At 41.9% G+C, this 14,374-nt stretch overlaps 1 non-coding gene and 1 pseudogene across 1 annotated transcript; both read right to left on the bottom strand.

Annotated features, from left to right (window-relative positions):
• Positions 1-1,858: 1,858 nt before the first annotated feature.
• Positions 1,859-14,374, bottom strand: part of LOC137771006 (NADH dehydrogenase [ubiquinone] 1 alpha subcomplex subunit 3 pseudogene) — a 45,620-nt pseudogene continuing 33,104 nt past the window's right edge.
• TRNAG-UCC (transfer RNA glycine (anticodon UCC)) lies at positions 8,643-8,715 on the bottom strand. Its single transcript has one exon. It is a non-coding gene; the product is annotated as a tRNA-Gly (tRNA).

Consider the following 14,374-nt stretch of genomic DNA (forward strand, 5'->3'; position numbering starts at 1 on the left):
CCCCAAAATAGCAGGAGAGGAATCTATGTAACAAGGCTACTAAAACAACACTTATCTTCCACGAGTTCTCCCCATATATTTACCTTCCCAAGTTTGCTGCCTTTAAATCCTGAACATCTTTTCCTAAGTCTTGTCACATCTCTAGAGATTTATTGTTTTTTGCTAAGATGCTATATAAGCCCAAGTTCTAACCACCCCTTTGAGTTACTCATCCCTGAGTTTCCCCATGTCTATACGTGCTGCACGCATTAATAAACTCCGAGCTTCTCTACTTAATCTGTCTCTTATCAGTCTAATTTGCACGGCCCCAGTTGGAGAACCTAGGAGGGAAGAGGGAGAGTTTTTTCCTCCCCTACAGAGCTAATACGTTTCCTCATAGTAGGGTTGGATACCCTTATCAATGCCTTGGGGATCCAGAATACTGAAGAGCAGCAGCAAGGAGAACGAGGCATTGGCATGCCAGCCAGAAGCTCATGGTGCCATGTTGGGAAAGGAAAAAATTTCCCTCTACTCTTTCTAGGTTCCTCTAGCTGGTCTAAGAACCACACTGACATGAGACAGATTAACAAGAGAAAATAAAGTTTAATTACATACTACATACCTACGGGGTCTCCATAAGAATGCGAGTTAGGCAATTGAGGCCTATATGTCATCTGAGGGAAGGAGAAAGGGTAGGGGTTTGGGACTTCAAAGGGGAGAAAGACAATTCACTTGGAAGTGGAAAAACAAATGTTTGGTGAACAGATGTTTGCTATGCCATGCAGAGACAGTGGGACGCAGAGAGGACTTTGGTCTCCAGGCCCTGCTGAGTGACCCCTGCCACACCCAGCCAGTATTCTTTGTAGATATCTCTGGTGATGGAGCTCTTCCTGGGTCAGGGCCTTTATCTAAATTCTTTAGGCAGTAAGAGGGAGGTAAAAAGAAAGACTTCCTGAGTCTTCTGTTTCTTAAAAATTATCAGCTTGAGATAATCCTCATGCCAAGGAGACATTCTGAGAGGAAAAATGGGGTTTGTTCAGTCAGTGAATTAAACTTTTTTTGAGCATCTATGTGCCAGCAGTTAGCTAGACTCTGCAGAATTACTGGGATTAAATAAAACAGCAAAATGAATTCTCCTATTATCAGAGAGGAGGGAGGCAGGGAGAGGGAGAGAGGCAGGGAAGCTTCTCTGACTTGTCCTCCTCCCCTTTCCTTCTTTCCTCCCTTTGACGCTGCACCCCAGCTGCCTTGCACACCCCCACCACCCCATCCCCGGTGTCCTGGGAGTGTTTGCATCTTCACCTCCCCTTCCAGACTGCAGGCTCCTCAAGAGTGGGGTCAAGATCCTCAGCACCTTCTCAGGGCCCAGCTCAGGTAGGTGTTCAACAAATGTCTGAGGACTAAAGGCAGAGTCCTCACCCTTAGGGCTTAGTATGCAGACTGCCCAGACATTGTGGGAATAAAGCCAGCCAGGCGGAATCCTGAAGGATGAGTACGACAGTGCTGTGGGCCAGTCCCCCCAACTCTTGTCTCGTTTCTTTGAAATTTCCCTGGCTGGTTTGTCCCTGAGACAAATAGTTGTTTTTCCCTGGGATTATAGTTGTATTTCAAAAAACAGATGGAGCAAACCTTCACTGGTTCAAATCTCTGGATGGAGGCGGGCACCAATCCCCAAGCAGCGTGGAATAATTGGGCCTAGGGAAGTGACTTGTCTCATCTAAAAATACACTTGTTTCTGCCTCTTCCATTCCCATAATTAAACACACGTACATGTACATGCACATACGTTTGCTGCCCCCATTTTTTTTTTTTTTTTTCAGTGTTCACATTTTCATTAGGGGATCCAGGGAAAAGGACCCCTCCCTGTCAATGTAGATGCTCACAGTTTCTTCAGCCACTCCAAGCTTGGGCCCTGTGGGTCCTGTGGGTGGCTGGACCCATTGAGTATGTTCCCATTGTCTAGGAGGAGCACTGGGTGGTTGTAAGGTGAGGCCTGGTTGATCATGATGGCATACTTGGTGTAGGGGCTGATTGTGGGCAGAATTATAATGAGGCCCCCGATGGTGAAGGACACCACCAGCACCAGCTCCTTGGCCCAGGCATTCCTGAGGAAGGAAGGAGTCTTGCAGTTTCCCTGGCTACCCCAATTTAAGTCAGCTGGTTCACAAAGACTCTCTCTTTGACCAAACTTTACACAGCCTCCTCATCCACGGCCTGCTAAAGACAATCTTAGCAAAAAATCCTGCTAAGTCAGTTTAGCCAGATTCACCCACTCTTGATATCTGATCAAACTCCTCATCCCCCACTACTGGTGTCTCATCCTTGATGCCTTCAGCAAGAATCCAGTTAGACTGGTTTAGCCAGAATTCCCCATCCTGGATGTCTCCTCTTAGTGATTTCCCATCCACCAACCTCACAGTCTGCTCATTGGCTGTAAACCCCTAGCCATCTTTGCTGCATTCAGAGTTGGGCCTGATCTCTTGCCCCTATCGCAATAGTCTTGAAAAAGGTCTTCCTTACCATTTGAACAAATATCAGGATAATTTCTTTTAGCTTGTTTGAGAAGGAAAAAGAGAAGTGGTCCAGTTGTTGCTTCTTGGTCTGTTCCTACAGGTGACTGGACTACGGCCAGAGTGACTTTGGGGAGAGAGCTGTCAGTTTCTGTACTTGGGAAGTGAAGAGTGGACTGAATCCCCAAATTTCTGTCCTTCTTTAGAAGGATACAGAAAAAGAGGTATGGGCAAAGAGATGCTCAGGAGAGGCAAGGCAGTGACCACCAGGGAGTTGGTAGGAAAGTGTTTACTTCTGCATTCTCAGAACTAAGGGAGAAACGCCGTGCCTGTCCAGTAGCCTCTTGCGTTGGAGGGAAGAAGGTGGGGAGACACAAAGCAGGGCTGCAGCCTCAGGGAGATGTCTACATGTGTCCCCATGTCCCTGTAGCTCACAGGTGGACATTGCAAGATCCTTCTATCTATCTACCTCAGCTTATTTTCACATTTAAAAAAGAAAAAAATATTTATTTATTTATTTTTGGCTGCTTTGGGTCTTTGTTGCTGCGCATGGGCTTTCTCCAGTTGCAGCGAGCGGGGGCTACTCTTTGTTGTGGTGCACGGGCTTCTCATTGTGGTGGCTTCTCTTGTTGTGGAGCACAGGCTCTAGGTGCGTGGGCTTCAGTAGTTGTGGCATGCAGGCTCAGTAGTTGTGGCACACAGGCTTAGTTGCTCCACGGCATGTAGGATCTTCCCAGACCAGGGCTGGAACCTGTGTCCCCTGCATTGGCAGGCGGATTCTTAACCACCGCGTCACCAGGGAAGTTCCCTATTTTCACATTTAAGGCTTAATATGTGCTGAAGAGTGCTCCATCTGCTCCCCCTTTAATTTTTTTTTTTAAACAAAATCTTTTGTAAAGAGAAAGGGAAGGAGGATGTAAGAGCTAGGTTGATTCATGAACAAACGTGGATCAGATAGGGCTATGTCATGTTACTTGTATAATCCACCATCAGAAATGTTGCGTAGTAATGGAAATAAATCAGTTAAGCAAAACCGGTTATATTAGTGCTACTGATGTAAATACCGAGACTTTGTTTTCACCCTCTGCAAAGTACAGAGACAAAAAGGGGCCATGAAGGAAAACTGACCCACTGCACAAGCACATGAAAATGTGAAAGACGCGAGGACCTTTCTCCTCTGCAAGGTTTTTAGCCCCTGTGTTTAACGTGTCGAATCACTTCTACCTTCTGAGAGCTGTTTAGTCGCCATTAAAAAATAAAGATCTTTGATACATATTGTTGACACTGTTTCTTCAGGAAAACACAGATTTGTGCTCTGAGGGCCTATATGGAGAGAATATGTGGCCTCTATAGCTGAAAAATTTAGAGTTCTAAGGAAAAAAATTTCTAGACACCAAATAAGATTTATTTAAAAAATGAATCAGTGTTAATATAATCCAACATAGTTTACATTATGGTTTATATAAAACCCAGAATAGATAATGTATGACATTTTAAATTAATATTTTAGATCATCTTTCTAGAGTGTGATTTCTTCTTGACCTGGAGACTAGAGACAAGGTCCCAACTGCCAAGAAATTAAGCAGAGTAAGGGAGATGGTGATGTATGGGGGAGGGACAGTGGCTTTTGAAACCGCAGTCTTCACTAGGGAAACAGAACTATAAATACCAGAGCAGTTAACAACTCAACAGAATAAAATACAGTCAAGCGTCTAGATTTTTTTTTCAAGGTGATAGTGAATGTGTAGTTTTTTGGGGAAAAATATCAAAACTATCCATTTTTCTTACAGATATTAGAGCTTGCTGAAGGGTAGCAGAATATGCCACCCCAAAATATGCCTCTTTGGCACAAGGATTATTTTGAGAAACAGCTGAGGCCGTAGAAGCTCTGAAAACAGAGTAGAAGTTACCTTTTTGTAAGGGACATTTACATTTACAAAACAAATCTCCATTTGTATCGGTATCACCTATTATGTACCAGGAAGAGGAAGATGACTCTAAATTACAAGACAGTCTGATAAGTGAGGGAGGCACACACTTGAATCTATATAACAACTTTACCCTTGTTTACTTTACTCTTCCTGGAAATAACCCCCACCATCACCATGACTGGCCTCCCTTCCCCAACATCTTTCTTTTGTCTTTAGCTGAAGATGGTATTTAAGGTGGTGGCTTGGGTAATCTGGGGATTTACAGTTTCCCTGAGTATATTCCATGCACCTATGAGGTATACATGTTAATAAACTTCTGTTCTTTTTTCTCTTGTCAATCTGTCTTTTATTATTAGGAGGGTCTCAGCCAAGAACTCAGAGGGTAGAGGGAAAATTATTTTCTTCTCTTACACTTCCAAGCATGAATTTAAGTTCCCAAATTAGTTGCTAAATTTGTGAAAAATATTAGCTTTTCCAGGCCCAAGTTTCTGACCTCAAAAATGAAAGAGGAGGGCTAGCAGTTGGAGTATTTGTCCTATGCCTCCATGACCTGTGCGATTTATGGTTTAACTGTCTTTCTAATGAGGACGACTAAGAATTTTTTTATCCCCTGTGTCCATGGAATAAGTGATCCCCTTTGGCTACCAAGAATACAGGGAAGCATTACTCTACTAGTCTTCATGACAGGCGCGTCATGGGAACGGATGTTGAGGGGTTAACGCGTCTCTCCCCGACAGCTGAGGCATTCTGGCTTTAGCTGTAACAAGCAGGATGTGATTTGTCACCTGCTCCCTGGCACTAATGCCCACAAGTTGATTGGCTTCAGACAGCTGACTTCCCAAGGGGCTGAAACACATACATTCACAACGGGGGTTTTGTCTTATTACCTCATCTGCTGGGGAGTCATCCATACACCGTCTCCACAGAGGAGACCGGTGGAAGGTGCCTTCGCGGTGCAGGGTGGTTAGTCCTCACCTCTTCCCTGGGGAAGGTGTCTGTTTTCCTTTGTTAGGTCTTCAGGGTAGTGATGCCTTTGGTGAGGCTGCCTTCCCTCTTGTCCCAAGACAGCTGTAGGTCGGAGGCAGACACATCCCAGGATGTGTGCCGCTTTCCAGGCGCTTTCCCAGATGTCAAATCGAACAACTTCCGTTAACATCTCCTTTGGTACCACAGCTGCAAGGAGAACAATGCCGAGTAACTGGTCGTCTGTCTTATTTTTCATTATATTCTCTTTTTTTTTTTTTCTTAATTGTAGTTTAATAGAGATAACATAATCGTAACCACTTTTAAGTGTGCAGTTCAGTGGCATCAAGTGCATTCACACTGTTGTGCAACAATCACCACCCTCCACCTCCAGAACTCTTTTCAACTTCCCATACTTGAACTCTGTACCCGGTACACAGTAACTTCACATTTATCTGGGTTTTATGTTGGAGAAAATCTTCTTACATTTCTCCCAGTATGTTAGAGAGTTTTCATCTTTTATGTTGTTCACAAATTATTGTTCCATGCCTGGCCATTTGTTTGTGTAAGTATTTCTCTTGTAAACTATTGGTTCTCTTTTTTCTGCATGGTGATTGGTGGATGTTTGTTACAGGAGAGCTCAGTGGCCAATGGAAATTTATGCTGTTGTTTTGGATGGAAGTCATGTCCCCCCAGGGATCTTTCTAGTGAGTTTGACTGGGAACTCAGGGGACCACTCACTGACCAGCAGACTTCACTCAGGGTGTGTCATCAGGGAGCTTTGGGATGAAGAAGGCACTGCTAGAAGCAAGAGGTCTCAGACAAGTGGAAGGTGGCATGTCTTGTTGGTCTGCTGTCCTGAACTGGACTTTCTTATATCCTTTTAAACCACTGCATACTTTTCTATATTAAGGTGACACAGTTTAATGAAATTCCCCTTCTGATGAACATCTAGGGTGTTTCTGTTTTTCATTACGATAAACAGTACTTCTATAATCATCCACTTAACATGCATGATTATTTCTATAGAAGGGCTTTTTATAAATGTTATTGCTATCATAAAGTATACGTACACTTTAAAATCTGATTGATAGATGCTTACAAATAGTTCTTTATAAAGTCCTATACCAATTTCCTACCGAAAATGTATAAGAATAAGTTTTCCTTCCCACGCTAGAAACATACAGATTCATTTGCTTACACTGGATGTTATTATTTTTTTTTAAATAAATTTATTTATTTATTTTTGGTTGCGTTGGGTCTTCATTGCTGCACGCGGGGTTTTTTTTTCTAGTTGTGGCGAGCAGGGGCTGCTCTTTGTTGTGGTGCAAGGGCTTCTCATTGCCGTGGCTTCTCTTGTTGTGGAGCACAGGCTCTAGGCACGTGGGCTTCAGTAGTTGTGCCTCGTGGGATCTATAGCGCAGGCTCACGGTCTTAGTTGCTCCACAGCATGTGGGATCTTCCTGGACCAGGGCTCGAACCTGTGTCCCCTGCATTGGAAGGCAGATTCTTAACCACTGCTCCACCAGTGAAGTCCCTACACTGGATATTATTAATCTTTATTATTTATGCTCATCTAATTAGCTTAAATGATATCTCACTATTTTAATTTTCATTTCTCTGATAACTATTAAGAGAGAATGTTTCTGTTAACCATTTGTAGTTTTCTTTATCTAAACAGTCTACTCACAACCTTTACGCATTTCCCCTCCTGCTGGGTTGTTATAATTTTCTTCTTATGTTAAAAAAATTTTGTGCATTATTTGCTTAACTTTTTTATGGTGTCTTGCCATATAGAAGTTTAAATTTTAATGCAGCCAAGTCCAACCTATTTATTTTCTTTATGGCTTTTGCATTTCATATCCTCATTAGTAAGTCATTGTCTTAGTCTGTTTGGACTGCTATAACAAAATACCATACATGGCTTACAAACAACAGAAATTTATTGCTCACCTTCTATGGGCTAAAAGTTCAGGACCAAGTCACCATCTGATACAGTGTCTAGAGAGGACCCACTGTCTGTTTCTAGACAGCTGTCTTCTCACTGTGTCCCCACCTGGCAGGAGTGAGGGAGCTCTCTGATGCCTCTTTTATAAGGGCACAAATCCCATTCATAATTACCTCTCAAAGGCCCCACCTCCAGACTCCATCACCCTGGGGTTTAGGATTTCAGCATATGAATTTGGGGGAGACATAAACATTCAGTCCCTAACAGTATTTTTGTTACTGAACACAAGTTTGTGTGCCCGACGCACAGTGAGGCCAAACAAACTGAAATGTGGGAGTCTGGAGCAGAGAAAGGTTTATTGCCAGGTCAAGCAAGGAAAATGGGTGGCTTGTGCTAAAAAACCTGAACTCCCTGATGGTTTTCAGTGAGAAGATTTTAAAGGCAAATTTAGGGTAAGGCTTGCAGGGTGTGTGACTTTCTTCTGATTGCCTGGTGGTGAGGTAACAGGGTGGTGCTCCAGGAATCTTATGCTCAGCTTGAAGTTACCATCTTCCACCTGGGTGGGGACCTTAGTTCCTGCAGAAGAATTCAAAGGTATTATTATATATATTCCTTCAGGAAGAACAAGGACCCAGCCCCAAGTCTGTACTATTGTTTCTTGACTTCTCTCTTGTTTCTGCATTCGGTCCCTTCCCTGATTAGCAACTGTTTGAACCTGCCTTTTGGAACTCAGGGAAGGTCATGGAAGCTGAATGAAGCTTATTGTCTACAAACAAGAAACGGGGGACACAGAAAGGATTTGTACCTGGGAGACCCACAGGTTTCTGTTTGGTTTCACTTTCCCACCCAACAATCAAAAATATTCCCCCTTAGGGCTTCCCTGGTGGCTCAGTGGTTGAGAATCTGCCTGCCAATGCAGGGGACACGGGTTCGAGCCCTGGTCTGGGAAGATCCCACATGCCACGGAGCAACTGGGCCCGTGAGCCACAACTACTGAGCCTGCACGTCTGGAGCCTCTGCTCTGCAATAAGAGAGGCCGCGATAGTGAGAGGCCCACACACCGTGATGAAGAGTGGCCCCCACTTGCCGCAACTAGAGAAAGCCCTCACACAGAAACGAAGACCCAACACAGCCATAAATTAATTAATTAATTAATTAATTAAAAAAAAATTCCCCCTTGGTTTCTTCTAGTACTTTTATAATTTCACTTTTTAACATTTACATCCTTAATCAATACAAAACATTTTAAGGCTGTGTGTTTTTGTTTTGTTTTGTTTTGTTTGCCATACCATGTGGCATGTGTGATCTTAGTTCCCTGAGCAGGGATTGAACCTGCACCCCCTGCATTGGAAGTGCATTGTCTTAACCACTGGACCACCAGGGAAGTCCCAAGGCTGTGTGATTCTTAAACTGATGTTGGGGAAGAAGAAATTTTCCTCTACCCTTCGAAGTTCTTCTGGCTGGTCTAAGAATTAAATTGACATGAGACAGATTAACAGGGGAAAATCAAACAAAAGTTTAATAACCTGTACATGGGAGAGACCCAGGAAAACTAAGTAACTCACCCAAATGGCCGAAACCCTGACCTTAAATACCATCTTCAGCTAAAGACAAAAGAGATGTTGGGGATAGTAGTTTGGAACTTCAAAGAGGAGAAAGGCAATTCACAGGAAGCTGAAAAAGCAAATGTTTGGTAAATAAATGTTTGCTGGGCCAGGCAGAGGTGAGGGGACACAAAGCAAACTCTGGTCTCTGGGTCCTGCTGAGTTTCCCCCACCACACCTAACCCATATTCTTTGCAGATAACTTTGGACAGCTTTATTCTGTAAATAAGCCCTTTATCTAACTTCTTTAGGCAGCTAAAGGGAAGGGAGAAAGAAAGACTTCCTGAGTCTCTTGTTTCTTAAAAATAATCAGCCTGTATTAATCCTCATGCCAAAGAGACACAATTTGGGGTGGCAAATTTTGCTCCCATACACCAGAAAGACTTCTCATATTTTCCTGTATGGACAGACAGTTGTCTCAATACCATTTAAAAAATAATCCATTCTTTGTTTACATTTTTGAACTTTGACTTTGTCATGTGCTAAATTCCCATTGGTCAAGTTGCCTGCAGCAGTGCAAAGCCACACTATTTTCATTTCACAGCCATCAGTATTTTACCTGTGATAGGACAGTGTGCTCTCATCATTCCTCTTCTTCAAAAAATTTTGGCAGATATTATTTATCTTTTAGAAAAATTTTAGAATTCACGTGTCGAGTTCCATTAGGCTTAAGATTGGTTGAATTTACTGAGTAAGTTTGGTAAATTTTTTTATAGTTTTCGTTGGGATTATTTTGCATTACATTTCTAACTGGATGTTCCTTGTAAGGATGTTCTCCTATGTGAAAAACTATTACCAAACCAAACTTACATTTGCTCACCTGCCATGTAGTAAAGCCAATCTACTGACACCAGGTTGTCGTGAAGGAAAGTACAGTGTTTATTTGCAGGGCACTAAGCAAGGAGAATGGGTAGCCAATGCTTAAAAGACCCAAACTTCCTCATGGCTTTCAGGGATTTTAAAGGCAACACTAGGGTTGAGGGTCATAGGGTGCGTGATCAGCTTGTGGACATTCTTCTGATTGGTTGGTGGTGCAGTAACAAGGTGATATTTCAGGAATCTCAATCCTCAACCTTCTGGTTCCAACCAGTCTGGTGTCTGTGTGCTTGTGGTTAGCAGTTTTCAACCCGGGGCAGGGGTGGGGGGTCCTAGTTTCTGTAAAAAACTCAAGGATATGCCTCAGATTGTTATCTATATCCTTTCAGGAGGAACTAGGAGTCCTGTGACTCTATTGTTCAGGCTTAGAACTTATCTTGTTTGACTGCTTTTCCTTTGTTTCTGCATTTTCTCACTTCTATAATACTTAACTGATTGAGTCTGATCTTTGGAACTTGGGGAAGGCCTAGGAGACTAAAGCTTTTTTTACAAATCAGAAACCAGGACATGAAGAAACTTGTACCCAGGAGGGCCCCTCAGGGTCTGGCTTTGTTTCAGGGTGAATGGTTACTCTTTGTTGGAACCATACCTGCCCACCTAATGGAACTCTCTTACTACTGCCACTAGATTTTATGTTGATCACTTTGAATTTTGTAAGACAAGCATCATTCCATTATTCAACTTCCTAGTTTTTGTCTCTTTATTACATTGGCTAGGACCTCAATCACTGTGCATCCTTGTTTTATTTGAAAATTCAATATTGTAAATTAAAGTAGGCAATTATCTTTTTATAAAATCTTCAAAGTAAAACTTGTAATTTGAACTCTGAAATAGTCACTGCAAACAGCAAAAAAAGAAAGAAAAAGAATACATCACTAATGAAATTACACATTCAAATATAGAACATCATGAAATTTCTACTTAGTAGTTAAAGGCTTCCAACTGTACCCCTCCCCCCACCATGTGCAACATTCTAAATTCTGAAAAAAATAATCCAAAGCATCCTCTGGGCAAAATATTTTTATAAGATACAAAAACCAGTCAATATATTGGGATATAGGACATTTATCTTGTATGAAGCTACAAAGCTATACAAAAGCAGTTGACGAAGCTATACAAAAGCAGTTGAATATTGTGTTTTTGCAACTGCAGAAAGAATACCAATCTTAGATGGAACATAGTAGAATATGTTTCTACTTCAGAATAGTAGAGCTGTGTAATCTACCAGATTGCTTACTGTGAAGATGAAACTCAGTCCACATCTTGTTCCGAGGACCCTATGAGCAAATCCCTTTTATGAATAGAAATGGCATTAGTAATTCTTGAGTGACAATGTCACTATCTGTAATCACAGATTTTGGTTTTTCTGGCCACACTGCATGGCATGTGGAACTTCCCTGACCAAGGATCAAACCCATACTCCTCTGCAGTGGAACCTTAACCACTGGACCACCAGGGAAGTCCGTAATCACAGATTTCTCGTTTTAGTCAATAATTTCTCACCTGGCTCCATACCTGAGCTCCCTTCACCTGGAATGTTCTTTTGTTCTTTGCCTTGCTAGCTCCTTTGGTCCTTCAGCTCTTAGCTTACTCATCACATTTTCAAGGCAACTCTTCCTGATGCCTAGGCTTGGTCACATCTCCCCTGGGGCACCTGCAGCTTTCTCTACTTTACATTCCAGTTTCTGGTGTAAAAGAAAAATCAGAATGGAGTCAGTATTGCTAAGAGAGCTCTCTAAAATGGAGCCAGGAGGCCACTGATGAGGTGGGACTTATGCATGTCTCAGCTTGGATGGAATCTGAACTTTTGACCACTTATTGCCTTAACACAGGCATCCAGATCATCTGCACAGTGTTCCAGAAACCCAAGATACTTATGGGACCCTTACCCTAAATAACTTGTGACAGCCTATCTCTCTCTTTTTAAAAAATTTTTTTAATTAAATTAATTAATTTTTGGCTGCGTTGGGTCTTCGTTGCTGCGTGCAGGCTTTCTCTAGGTGTGGCAAGCGGGTGCTACTCTTCATTGTGGTGCACGGGCTTCTCATTGCGGTGGCTTCTCTTGTTGTGGAGCATGGGCTCTAGGCACGTGGGCTTCAGTAGTTGTGGCTCGCGGGCTCTAGAGCACAGGCTCAGTAGTTGTGGCTCACGGGCTTAGTTGCTCCGCGGCATGTGGTATCTTCCTGGATCAGGGATCGAACCTGTGTTCCCTGCATTGGCAGGCAGATTCTTATCCACTGCGCCACCAGGGAAGCCCTTTCAGCCTATCTCTCTCTTAAGAACAAATATTTCCCATAATAGCCAAGACATGGAAGCAACCTAAATGTCCCTCAACAGATGAATGGATAAAGAAGATGTGGTATATATACACAATGGGATACTACTCAGCCATAAAAAAGAATGAAATAATGCCATTTGCAGTAACATGAATAGACCTAGAGATTATCATACTAAATAAAGTCAGAAAGAGAAACACAAAAACCATACTTATATGTGAAATCTAAATTTAAAAAAATGATACAAATGAACTTATTTACAAAACAGAAATAGACTCACAGACATAGAAAACAAACTTATGGTTACCAAAGGGGAAAGGTGGGGGAGAGGGATAAATTAGAAGTTTGGGATTAGCAGATACAAACTACTATATATAAAATAGATAAACAAAAAGGTCCTACTGCATAGCACAGGGAACTATATTTAGTATCCTGTACTAAACCATAATGGAAAAGAAAAAAATAAAGGAACAAATATTTCTCTTTTGCATCAGAGCCGATTATAAGTCTTGCAAGACAACTGTAATTACCTTGTAGCTTTTGCCTTTATAACCTCGTGTTTCTCTTCCCCAGAACACTCTTGGTTTTACCTGCATCTGTGTCTCCTGAATTGCAATTCCTAAGGCTTCAGACAAAACTCTGTTCTTTTCAGTCATGATACTGATTATTATTTGATGTTGGTCCCAACTCTACCTGGCCCTTCTACCAGAATAGAAGCTCCATTAGGCATGGACCACGTGTGTCCCCAGCTCCTTAGTCCACACTTATCCAGATTTGTGGAGTGAATAAATGGATAATTTCATTCTTGAGTTTCTTAAGCATTTTTTAAAAACTAATTAATTAATTAATTAATTACTATTATTTTTTTGGCTGCATTGTTGCACATGGGCTTTCTCTACTTGCAGTGAGCAGGGGCTACTCTTTGCTGTGGTGCATGGGCTTCTCATTGTGGTGGCTTCTCTTGTTGCGGAGAATGGGCTATAGGCGCGTGGGCTTAGTAGTTGCAGCACGTGGGCTAAGTAGTTGCGGCACGTGGGCTCAGTAGTTGCAGAGCGTGTGGTCAGTAGTTGCAGCGTGTGGGCTCTAGGGCATCCGGCCTTCAATAGGTGTGACGTGTGGGCTCAGTAGTTGTGGCTCGTGGGCTCTAGAGTCTAGGCTCAGTAGCTGTGGCACATGGGTTTAGTTGCTCCACGGCATGTGGGATCTTCCCGGAACATGAATCGAACCCGTGTCTCCTGCATTGGCAGGCAGATTCCTAACCACTGCACCACCAGGGAAGTCCCAGAATTTTTGTTTGGACAGCATCCTGTTCTACTTTTTTATTAATATGTAATATGTCAATTACCTTATTTACTTTCTGTAGTAAATGCATTTTCTTTCCTACATCTAAGGTGCTTATAATTTTGTCAATAAAGTCAGGCCTCGAAAACATAAAATAATGGAGACTCACATCCCCTGGTCGTGGAGTAGAGCATCACCAAACATCACAGCAAATATACTTTCTCAAGTCTTACTGGTAGTTTTTAAAAAATAATCATTAACCGAAGTCCAGAAAACTTAAAAATAATTCTCTTCAAATTTAATAATTAATATTTTGTTTGTATAAAATTATGGTAGTGTCTTTATTTGTCATATCTTAAAAAGTTTTTCTTCAAAAGGAAGAAAATATGAATATATTTTTAAGTGTTAAAAGAAAGATATTGAAAGTTGAGTAACGTAATCAGATATTAAAGCTTATTCTAAAGTTATAATAAATTAGGGACTTCCCTGGTGGTCCAGTGGGTAAGACTCCGCACTCCCAGTGCAGGAGGACTGGGTTCTATCCCTATCGGGAAACTAGATCCCACATGCATGCCACAACTAAGAGTTCGCATGCTGCAACTAAGGAAGTCTGCATGCCACAACTAAGAAGTATGCATGCCACAACTAAAAGATCCCACATGCCACAACTAAAGATCCCGTGTGCCGCAACTAAGATCCAGTGCAGCCTAAATAAATAAATAAAAATATTTTTTTAAAGTTATATTAATTAAAAGTGTGATTTAAAAAAAAAATTTATTGGAGTATAGTTGATTTACAATGTTGTGTTAGTTTGAGGTGTACAGCAAAGTGAATCAGTTATACATATACATATACCCACTCTTATTTTTAGATTCTTTTCCCATATAGGCATATACAGAGTACTGAGTAGAGTTCCCTGTGCTATACAGTAGTTTCTTATTACTTATCTATTTATATATAGTAGTGTGTATATGTCAATCCCAACCTCCCAATTTACCCCTCCTCC

This window comes from Eschrichtius robustus, chromosome 10 (genome assembly GCF_028021215.1).
Source record: "Eschrichtius robustus isolate mEscRob2 chromosome 10, mEscRob2.pri, whole genome shotgun sequence".
NCBI lineage: Eukaryota > Metazoa > Chordata > Mammalia > Artiodactyla > Eschrichtiidae > Eschrichtius > Eschrichtius robustus.